Raw genomic sequence first — 12,746 nt, 5'->3', positions numbered from 1 at the left:
GAGCGTACGTGATTTCAAATGCCTCTGCACTGGCAACTCCCGCGGTGTCACGGCGCTCAAGCCATGCAATTTACGCTGTGCGATAACTACAATAAACTAATGCGGTAAATGTATAGGTCAGTAGCTTAGCGCTAGCTTAACATATTCACATCCTCTAAAGTTTCATTTGAGCGCCATGCAATTTTCTTTTATTTCTTGTCTTAAAGGGGCATGTTCCCCGTATTCCAGAGGGCGTTCAAAATACGTACCCGCATAATGCCGATTATCGCATACATGTGCCGAAGTCATACCAATCGCAGTTCGGCTCTAAGATTCGGCTGCTGTTTCCACCCACTTTCGTGACGTCACTATCGGGAACGATCAGCTGGCTTGGCGAAGGCAGGCCAGGCCGCGCGTACTTTGATTGACAGCTGTATGCAAATGAGAAGTCGATCTTCGGAACCAAGATGGCGATGAATAGAGCAGCGATAACTACACTGGCGGGAACGTGCCCCTTTAAAGGTAATACAAAGTTTTGGTATGGGGTCATTAATTTGGTTCAAATTAACATATTGGAAGCATATATGATCCTACAATATTCAGTGAACGCGGGTTGTCGCGGTTGAAATCGAGTCTAAGTTATGAGATTGTGAATAATAAACTCTTAATGTTGTATAGCTCCCTCTCAAGGCCAAGATATTAATTAAGCTATGATATTAATTAAACTAGGCGTTGTGGCGTGCGCCTGTAATCCAGCTTACAGTGGAAGTTACAAACTGATTCAGCCGAGGACGCAGGTTCGAAACTGAGTCACGTCTTTCGGATGGTGACGTTAAAGGTCGGTCCCCAGACGTAAATAATCATATCTGATTGATACACGTCTGTAAAAACCAAATACACACACACACACACACACACACTATGAAACAATGTTTCTTGACTAAAATCGACCGATCAGCTATTCCCGTTTGGAAATTATATATCACAACTACATATTCTGAGATTTTCATGGTCGCAGCTACCATTGTACGGCTATAGGCGCTATTTGAAATTTATCAAAATTTACCGGGAACACCGATAAATATTTATATTCAATTTTTCTCGAAAATATAAGTGTTTTAGAGGCTATTTTTTTTAGTGCTTATAATACATCCACAGGGGCACCCAAACATATCAAAATTGTAAAGATTCACTATCCACCCAATTTTCGAAATTTCCCAAAGCTTTGTATTACCTTTAATAATTGTAAACATGTGAGCCTTAAGTAAAAAAAAAAAAATGATCGGTAAATTTGGTTCTTTCGCCAGAAACGGAAGACATCCGTCTCATTCCGGACTTTCTAAATCGGTCTATAATCATAACATTTGAAACGATAACCCAATAAGCGAGTTCGTAAATAGCTCTGGACCGCTTGACCCCAAAATATCCACAGATCTTAGACACGATGGATACTTCCCACCTGTGCATTTTAGAATAATCACTGCCAAAGTGATGGAGGTGCTTCATGAATACCTTTTGTTTGCCTTTTGAGAAGAATACTTCCACCTGTGTATCAGATAAATGAACTGTTGGTGCATAAATCAATACTGATTACATAACTTTCATGGGCACGATCCGAGTATTCGTCTCAATGGTTTTACAATTTGGATACGAATGACCTTTATCTGCCCATGCGCAAATCATAATTACGAACTCGCTTATGTATTGTTTTACGTATTTTGTGACCTTGGATATATGAGGTAAGGGGAAAATATTAGAGAAGGCATCGCCTTAGTCCTGTTTGCTTATGGGAATCATAAGAATTAGGTTTATTAAAGTACGGTTCACCTTTATTAGATACTTCAAAACAGAAAAATTGAATATAAATATTTACCGGTGCTCCCGGTAAATGTTGATAAATTTCAAATAACGCCTACATCCGTACAATGGTAGCTGCGACCATGAAAATCTCAGAATATGTAGTTGTGATATATAATTTCCAAACGGGAATAGCTGATCGGTCGATTTTAGTCAAGAAACATTGTTTCATAGCTAAATTAATATCTTGACCTTTGGAGCAAGCTATACAACATAAAGAGTTTATTATTTATAATTTCATAACTTTAGACTCGATTTCAACCGGGACAACGATCAATGGATATTGTAGGAACGCATAATTATGCTTCCAATATGTTAACAAAAACCAAATTCATGACCCCATACCAAAACGTTGTGATACCTTTAAAAAATTTGAAACATCTTTATGATCCAAAGACTGAGTAATAGCGTGTTAAAAAAACGCATGATATGACAAAGCATGGCAAGCATGTTAATAATTAAAAGAGTACCAGTATTTGGTGACAGTAACTTTAAGAGAGTAAACATCTTTTTTTTCTCTCTCTTTTTCATGTCTGCGTTTCTGATATACAAACTATTATTTTTATCTTGTGAATGACGACTTATTGCGTTATCGATTGCTTTGCGTACAAATACATATTATTCTGTTTCGAAAGCCAAAAATGCCATTGGAAATGAATATTGAGAACGTTCTTGCGAAGTTAAAAGTAAGGCAAAGTATGTACCATATATACAACAGCGTCTTATATGAACACCTATACAACCATAGCCATGATAGATAAGATAGCTTCTTAGTTGAAGTCCTAACGTAATCAATCTAAGATCCTATTAATTTTATTTTTAAGTTGATATTAAGGTAGGTGATAAACAAAATATTTTTTTCTTCTAGATTATAAAAGTACAAATTCTATTTTAGTCATCTTTTTTTCTCGAACAAATCTACATAAAGCAGTTTCAATTGCCCTTTGCATTACATTTTGAATCGAGCGCACATTTGGATAACATATAACATTATTCTAACAAGATTTCTGTAGGCAAACGATAGGCTACTGAAATTACCCTTTAGTTCATTTCTTGCAAGTCTCTACAATTGGGCAATCCATTTTAAATTATCTTGCAGGAATATAGAAATAAAATTTCATCTGATTACACCTTTTTTTTAAAACAGAAACTATAAGTGCATAGCATTCTAAAACATTGGCTCGTGATAAGACTTTACAAAAATAAATTTAATTAGAGTTCAGAAATGTTAATCATAATTCATGATAAGGCTTTACAAAAAGAAATGATAATTAGACTTGAAATAAGTTTTATCTTTAATAATTCCCTTTCTTACTGTAATAGATAGTTGAGTTCGATTTTTTTAAGAAACAACAATTTATATCACCGTAAAGACTTAAGAAAACAGTTGTACTTCTTCTACACTCAAAATGATGGTATCGTCTAGAGCCATTAAAACATTCTGAACTTGTTACATCAGCAGACTATACCTATACGGTGTTTAATAGTACAATCACGATTTTACGCTAACATCTCCTTTAAGGTGTAATTTAGAAATTTTACCATTAACAAAACATGCTTAAAAACTCTAACGATAGTGTTACAAGATTTCAACATCTTTTTTCGAGCCCACCCACCCCCCCCCCCCCAATCATGTTGGACTTTTTCATTTTCATTCTACAAAATATGACGTCAATATCAAGACGATTATTGCCTTCCTCAGTAATCAAACTCGAGTCATATGCTTCTGCTAACTTATATAGTTTCAGTATAATTCCTGAAATCGGTTACTTGCGTTTAGGTGATAAAACACACTAAGCACGATCGCAACCACTTTCGAAAAATCCACTCTGGGGCAAATTCAATACCTTATTTATATATCCAATAGAAATCCTGTTCACTATACGTAACACTTCTTTGTAATATTCGCACGGTTCAACAGGCAACTTACAAGGAAATTGAAATCGTGTTTCTATGATTTTTCGAACGTAGTCGCCACCGGGTTACTAACCTTTGCTTGTCACAGTATATTAAGAAATCGATTTGATAAAATGGAATTAGAAAGCAAAGTACATTTGAACCATCGGTAGATTCGAATTTTAAACAAAATTATTGATTTTTGTTTTTTGTTTTGTAATTTGTTTATTTGTTCTTTGTCTTATCAACCTCTGCATATAACGCTTCTACACTGGCTACACCATTCTTAGGCAAGGTAGATGTCTGTCCTGCCTCTGGAGTGGCCTTTAAGGCATTCCTCATGAGTCCTTTATCTGGCATGTCATAAAGCGGAATCTCCTCTGCATCATCTCCTGATCCTGTCATCCTGACATGGTCCCCTTGCTGAAGGATACCCCTGTTTTGCAAATGTTGAGTGATGATGACACTGTTGCCATAGAGATGATCCGAATTGGAAGATCTATCAGTAACTTTAGATGTTGATTTTGGCTCTCGACTGATGGCTGCCCTTTTGTCCGGCATGGTATAGAGCGCGTTGTCCAGTGGACCTTCGATTCGTGAGATGGAGCTATCATCAATATTGTCTGCAGAATCGTACAGAATATCATCAACTATTTCACCATTTCCTGGATGATCTGTTCTTCGTTGATCCAAGCTGGATTCCCTTAACTCCTTAATGGAAGTAGGATACTCTGGATCACTCAGTCGCTTACATCGCAAAACGATAATGATAACAATCAATATGAGAATGAAAACAGAACCAAGAATGACGACAATCATGGTTATATTGCCATCTCTCTTGTTTTTGTCGGAGTTGGCATTCGGTGATGTAGGTCTACCGACGGGCAATTTTTTTAAAGGTGTATATGATAATGTTGATGGTCTATTTGGCGTCGTTTGTTTCAAAGAAGTCGTTGGTAGCGTAGGCGTCCTTTTGTCGAAGATTGCATCCTTGTTTGTTGGTGTGTGATGTTTTGGTGTAGAAATTGATGTAGACCTCCCGACGGGCAATCTCTTTGAAGCTGTATATGATAATGTCGAAGGTCTATCTTGCGTCGTTTGTTTCAAAGAAGTCGTTGGTAGCGTAGTCGTTCTTTTGTCGGAGTTCGCAGTCTTGTTTGTTGGTGTGTGATGTTTTGTTGTAAAAATTGATGTAGGTCTAGCGACAGGCACTTTTGTTGAAGATGTATATGATAATATTGATGGTCTTTTTTGCGTCATTTGTTTCAAAGAAGTCGTTGGTAGCGTAGTCGTAGGAGAGGAGGGTGTCGTGGGCTTAGTTGATAGCATGCATGTAATCATCCTCGGTTCGGTCTCAACTTGCAGATAGAATTCTGAATGAAACTTATTTAATTCACTCACATGAATCGAAAAAGAAAGGGTGTCTCCTTGAAATAAAGCCGTCCGATATACATGCATGTTCCCGTTCAAAGTGATATTTCTAGAAAACGCCTTTTCCGTCCAATAGTTATTCAGAGGACAAATCATTGTCACTAAATCTGGATTTGCATGGCTTTCTGTAATGCAATTATAACATCTAATTACACGTAAGTCATACGACTGAAGGGTTTCATTATGATAGGCAAAACATTGGAAGGTAGCCGAATCACTATATCTGACGTTAGAAATGTAGATATTGTTGGAATCAGCACGGCCATCGTCAGTTTTATTACCTTGTTTAAAACGAGAATCATTGATGAAGACACCTTTCCAGTTGGCAAGTAATATTCCGTTTCTATACCACCACTTGAAATTATCATAACCGTCAGGTAAAGAGCAGCCTAGGGTGATATCATCTCCGACGTTAGCTAGTTTGAGTATTATATCACCTTCCGCTCTGCATGCAAGATCCACACAAAAGAGTACGACAAACGCAGGAACAGAAACACACCAAAATCTCTGCGAACTCATGGACACCATCCTAAAGCCAAGTTTACGAATATTGATGAAAAATCGAAATCTCAGAAGATAATATGAGATGCGCTTTCCCCTCGCGGCGTCAAAGTAGTAACTGATAGTATTGCCGTGATTGCTTAAAGACGGTGAATTAACACAATCATTGTTTGACCATTGTCTGCTTTTAATGGCGTAGTTCCTTAACGTGATGGTGTACAACGAAAATAACGTTTTGAAGCAGGCTGTGGTGAAAAGCTCGTGCGTAGGATTGGACCGATATGAAGAAGGTAACTTTTTTTTGTTCTTCTAAAAATGTCATAAAACCTCATCACGCCACTCATCGAAACATCTACTTCCCATCATGTTTTGACACTATAGTGGCGTAGTATCACTTGAAATTCGTACGTTAGGTTCCCGATATGTTGTAAAATGAATAAATTTGTCACGTTGCTTGATCCGTACCTCCAGATTTCAAAGATCAGACATTTTAATGTTGAATCTATTTCTAAGGATGACCTCGATACGAATCTCAGTCATGATCAACGCTTACTATAGTCACTGTGATGAGTCTCCTACTTGTAAGTCTAACAAAATGTCTTTAAAATCACGTGTTGTCATGCCTAAAGTTCCGCTGCAAAGCCAGGTTATAAAATATTTCAACGCTGAAAAAATAAGACACCCAAAAATGGTGGTAGCCTAAATCTCTTCGTGCATGTATCTCGTTTGTTAATAAAAGATTAAATGGCAACCGGTAAATGTTATCTGCCCTCATCAAATCTAGATATGTTAAAACTTCACCTTGCTTGACAAGGAAATGACACTTTTATTTAATACATTAGTATTAAAAGTAGATCAATCGAGTGTCCAAACACAAACTATCTCTTAGAAACCTCACGAAACCAAAATTGTATGCATAGAAAGTATCCTGTCAGCATTGTAATATATATTTTTGAAGATGATTAGTTATATTATTACCAACATTGAAACTTTATCTCAGAAAGTAGGCGTGGCATAGATAAAGTGGCATATATATTTTCATTATCGAATAAAACATGAAGTGTTTTTTCTGTAATTATTTCCTCATTAGGTCAATGAAAATAACGCCATTAACAACGTTGAAGGGAACTCACCTTGAAGAACCTCTTACACAACCACAAGTAATAGGAGTAAAGCATTTGGAGTGGCAATGTGCCATATATTATTTCTATACAAGACTCCACCATTATTACTAGTACTATTCATTATCATTTGTTCTGTTGTTAATTAATCACATCCGCTACACACGAGATTTCATTTTGAGTGAGTTGTAACTTGTTCTTTATATTATAGACAGAACAAAACAAAATATTATCATATTTTCTCTCATCATCGTATTTAAATACTGTTTTTAAATACGATAATGAGAGAAAATATGACAACATTTCTTCAACTTGAAGTAGTTTGTAGGCTTACTACTTATATCAAGATATATGTGTATATTCATTGATATGAAGATCGATCGAGTAGCTGTTTAGTGAGGCTTTGAAAGGTATATAATATATACCTTTTATATGTATTATAAACGCCAAATATTTGATGATATTAATTAAGAGAATTGAAAAGAAATGAAAATATATCATCTCCTTCAAATCTGACCTCACCATTTGAATTAAAGGGAGGGAGAGAGAGAGGGAGAGAGAGAGAGAGAAGAGGAAGGGCGATGATGATAGGGGTGATTCGAAATCTGACTGAATACTAACGCAATCTTCCCGTATTTGCTGCTCGCCGAAGATGGAGCCCCACACTGTCCGCTAGATGATTTCTTTCGTAATTGTTAAAAACATATTTGTTTTGTGCTAAATGTACGAGTTCAATAAATCACACAATATTTGAGTTACATCACGGTTGCAATCTAAGCATTAGCAGATAAAGGTCATTGCAGAACGAATTGTGAAATACACGGAGATGCGTGCTAATGAAAGTTATGTAATCATTATTCATTTTTGCACAAGCAGTGCACTCCATGATACACAACTGGAAGTGGAAGTATACTTTGAAAAGGGAAAAACAAAGGCTACTTATATAGCACCTCTATCGCGGTAGGAGTGATTATTTCAAAATGTACAAAGTGGGACCTCTTAATATGTTTTGAAGATCTGTGGATATTCGGGGTCATTGCAGCCATATGCTAACCGTGAACTGGTCTGAACTAGGAACAGGCCAAGAAGGGCGGAAATCCGAATGCCCTACTATTTGAATGCCCTGCCCTATTGCCCCTATTATCCTGTTTGAACTATTCAACACACACAGACCGATAACGGTCAAGGTTTTGCTTAGCATTGTTGTCGAAAATAAGGGTACGGTATGATGTTTATTCGTTATCAATGGGTAATACCTGTTTAACGGAGACCGGTCAATTGCATGCAGCCTACGCGATGAATGGTATTTGCGTTCATTCGGCCTGTACAGTAATTTACTACATATTTATTTGAACGTGGATATGTAGGCATCTCAAGAAGCATTTTCTTGCCTGGCTGTAAATTTAGGAATTTGTCATTTTCCAACAAACGCATGAAGTGAGGAGAATTATATCATTTCAGCATTATTTGTTAACCACCATATGGAATTATAAATAAACCACGTTTGAATTCTATTTCTCCAACCCCCCCCCCCCCCCCCCCCGATCTACACCTTGTTGGCGGGAAAATTGCAACTGATATCCCTTACCTTTCTTCATTCTCTTTTTTTTTTCCTTTCCCTTTCTCTCCTTTTTCAGTTTCCCTTCCCTTCCTTATCTCTCTTTTAGGTTTGCTGGGGGGGGGGGGGGGGGGGGGGAGGGGCACGGTCATTTTGGTCCCCAACCCGCTCCACACATTGTTGACGGGATTAACCGCAACTTCGTTTCTCCCTTTTCTTTTTTTCTTCCTCTTTTTTGTTCCCTTTTAGCTCTCCTCTTTTCGTTTTCCTTCCTCCTCTCTTTTTTAGCGGGGACGGGGGGGGGGGGGGGGGGGAGGCTAGGGTCTTTTGCCCCCCCCCCCCCCCCTCGATTCACAACTTGTTGGCGGGAAAATTGCAACTGATATCCCCCTTCTTTATTTTCTTCTTCCTATTTTGTCCTTCCCTTTATCTCCTCTTTATCTTTTTTCTTTCCCTTTCCTTCCTTCTCTTTTTTTTATTGGGGGGGGGGGGAAGGGGGAGGCAAGTCCTTCCCCCCTCCCCGATCTCCTTCTTCCCTCTTTTCTTTTCTTCTTCCTCTTCCTTTTTTCCCTTTCTCTCCTCTTTCCCTTCTTTTCCTTCTCTCCCTCTTTTTTGCGGGGGGGGGGGGGGGCAAGGCACGCTCGCCCCCCCCCCCCCCTGGATCCGCGCCTGGTTTATATATTCCACGGTTTAGCCAGTTGAACATGTTCTGACAAATGGTTTATGCATTAAAGGATATTGAGAGACTGTTCGTTGCAGATAATTCTGGGAAGTCTATATTCCGCGGTTTCAGATTGAGAAGCCTGTTGAAAATGTGCTGTCAGTTTGTCACTACAACATAAACAATGTAAAGAATTCTTACTTTAATATGCCTCGTAGTGAAAGACTTCATTACGGAAAAATTGTGTGTACCAAAAATGGAATGCAACATCTAAAACAATGATTTGTTTTTTAGTAACCCAATTCCATGACTGAAATACAAAACAAATAATTTGATTTTTGTCCCCTTGTCATTTTACGAAATCCAGTTGAAAATATGTCTCATCAAATAGTGTTGATGACCGGTTGCTCATCTGGTATCGGTTTAGCCACAGCTAAACTTCTCGCTCTCGACGCCGAACAGCGATACATCGTCATCGCTACAATCATAGCGATATCGGAGAAAATTGATCTGGAAGCTGCCGTAGGGGACGCTCTCAACAAAACAATTTTCATCGTCACAAAGTTGGACGTCACAAAGGACGATGACATCGCAGCTGTAGTGGATGGAACACTCAAAACGCATGGGAAAATTGACATCCAAAGTGAGTGCACTTTTGGGGGGGTAATGTCAGTCTGTCATACTGCCCGTCAGGAGCGTATCATGGGTTTTGTAAGAGAGAACAATGAATATATATATATTTTTTATTTAAGGGGGGAGGGGCACTTCCGAAAATTATGTAATCTTGAGGTAGTTTGGGCCAATCTATTTAGACTACCTGTAGACGGTACCAGAATAAGAGAACAGACATGCTTATCCAATACCTATATAAATGTATTTACCGTATTTAGCAAGTCAACACTGTCTGTCATTAGATAGGGGAGTGGAGAAATCATAATATATGGCAAAAGTCAAAGGCGATCGGTAGTTGAATATCCCCTTTAAATAGGTTTACATATAATTCGTTTTCTACTATATACGTTTTTGTCTACTCTTCTATCCCTCTTTATTTTATTTTTATTTCACCCTCCCTTATTTCCCCGTTGTTCGTCCTCTTCTTCTTTTTCTTCTCCTTCTTTCCTATTCTCCATTTGTCATAACTATCCTAAAATACTATTCATTTTGCTTCATCTAATCTGTTTATTTTCTTCTGTTCCTTTCCTTCTTCTTAATCATCTTTTTCTCTTTCATCAAATATTGCTCCTCCTCTTCCGCCTACTTCTTTACATCTTCTTCTTCTCTTTCCTTTTCTCCTCCTTCCTCTAATACTTCGGCATTGCTGTCTTCTTATTTTGTATATACCTTTTCTTTCTTTCCTTTCCTTCTTCTTCTTCTTCATCATTGTATTTTCGTTTTTTTCTTCTTCTTTTTCTCTTTCATCAAATATGTATTCTCCTCTTCCGCCTACTTTTCTACATCTTCTTCTCTTCTTTCCTCTTCTACTCCTTCCTCTAATACTTCTTTCTTATTCACCCTTTCCTTTTTTTGTCAATGTGGCCGGGATCGGTGTTGCTGACATTCCTGAACGAGTCCCGCGGGAACAGATCGAGACCATTTTCAGTGTGAATGTATTCGGGGCCATAAGACTGACTCAAGCTGTTCTACCTCGGATAAAACAGAGGAAAGCTGGAAAGATCATCACTATCTCAAGCACAGGTGGAAAATTAGGTCTGAAATACCTCCCAACTTTTTCATCTTTACAATTCTAGCCTTTGTTCTCGAATAAATGATCTATCGTCCAGCTCGCAGCTTGTGATTTACACAATTTATATCGAGGTTTTTCGATTTTAGAATTTAGAACTCGTCTGTATACCCATACCCAATTTTTCCAGAACCTTCCTGATTATTGTTTTTTCCTACTTCCATAGGTTACCCGTATTTGGATATGTACTGCTCCACTAAATTTGCGCTCGAGGGTTTCTTTCAGAGTCTGGCGGTTTCGTTACGCTCATTCAATGTCAGGTAAGGATCCTTGAATATGATGTTTACTTTTGTTAAAGTTGGCAGAAGAAACAGATCCTTCTTAAATTAGGGGGTGTAGCATTGCAAATACTGGTTAACGCCATCTACGACTTCTTTTGGACAATTGTTAGTAGACGAATGGACTCGTCTAACCAGGCCCCCCAAGCTCCGCCATTTTGTCCGGATCCATTAGAAGCCAAAATAAGCCCCCCTTGCATAATTCATGAGCCTTATGAATTATGCATTCTGTAGGATGCTTCCCGCGAAAAGTGTACTGGAATGATGTTCACTACATGGTAAAAGACAATACACGTATCAGCGTAATTAGAGAGGTCAAATAATCTACTGTACGTAATTATGGGTAATTTATTCATCACGCTGCGCGCTAGCAACGCAAGTGATTCAGCGAATCAGCATGGATTATTCTGATGCGATCACCGTTAGCTGAAATACGCGCTCGAACGTGTATTATCGATCACCAGTAAAACAGCTGGTGTACCCAGGATGCATCTGGGAAGTGGACCTTAAAGTTCCACTCGTTGTTGTGTTGTTTGAGTTTTAATGACATGTATCATTCATTTATGAATATTTACGCCAACTAATTACATCATTACACCTATACTTCTTAATATTCCAGCATTAGATTTTTCTGAAAATCTCTTTATTGACTAAAAAATGATAATAACCATCCATTTTCAACACATTCTCTGGCTATGATTATACATTTTAAATATGCCGATGTATTAAGTTGCCTTATTTTAGACAAACAAATTATGTGGCACAGTGGATGGATTTTCCCCATCCACTCTCATCATGACCTTAAAAATTCCCTTTCTCTCTCTTTCTCCCTCTTTCTCCATCTTTCGAAAAATATCGTTGTGTTGTGTTCTCTTTACTGAACAACCTGTTGCAATTCCTTTCTGTCTCACTTTCAGTCGTACTTGTTATTACCACTCATTTGCATGCACTCGCTATCAACCATTCTATATTCACTCCATTATCCTCCACATTTCACTTGGATTCTCTTCACTTTTCCTTTTTGCAGCCTTTGCAGGAGCTTTGAACATTTTTAACGTAGAGACCAGAGAGATCGGAAAGTATGTTAATCATTTTATTCAAATGTTCCAACTTGAAAGAAAGGAAAGTGAAACATTGTTTAATTTCATCTTGACATAAATGATTTCTTTTTTTAAAGACAATTGAATTTAACACTGGAAATTTTGAATTGGCTGGCTTGCCTGCCACCCCCCCCCCCCCAGCCCCAAAGGAAAAAACAACAACAACCCAGAAGTGGTACCAGGGTTTTAGTTAGGAAGCCCATGTCCTGCATAATTTTTATCTTAAAGAATAATTTTTTTTTTAATAATCTTACATTGGTATACTGTTAATTTCACTGGGACACCATCCCTTTCCCTAATATATTATTACTTCTAGCAACATAAATGCTATAATTCAAAACGTTTTTACTTTCTAAATCCTTTTAATATAAACATATGATAAATATAATATTGTTTATACTTTTGCAACCAGTTACATTATGTACATGGTCCATGTAGATACAGCACCAGGAAGAGGATTGCAACCCCCCCCCCCCCCTGTTTTCTTAAGTTAAGAAGTATCAAAACATGATTCTATTAAAATTAGTAGTTTGGATACGAAAGGCAATGATGAAATGGCAGTCTGTCTATGTCTTTCTATATTTAATGCATTTAGAGGGTTGGCTTTCAAACCTTCTTACATA

The sequence above is a fragment of the Strongylocentrotus purpuratus genome, unplaced genomic scaffold, assembly GCF_000002235.5.
Source record: "Strongylocentrotus purpuratus isolate Spur 01 unplaced genomic scaffold, Spur_5.0 spur5_scaffold_13, whole genome shotgun sequence".
In the NCBI taxonomy this organism is placed as follows: Eukaryota; Metazoa; Echinodermata; class Echinoidea; order Camarodonta; family Strongylocentrotidae; genus Strongylocentrotus; species Strongylocentrotus purpuratus.
Note: the sequence above shows the minus strand (reverse complement) of the source record.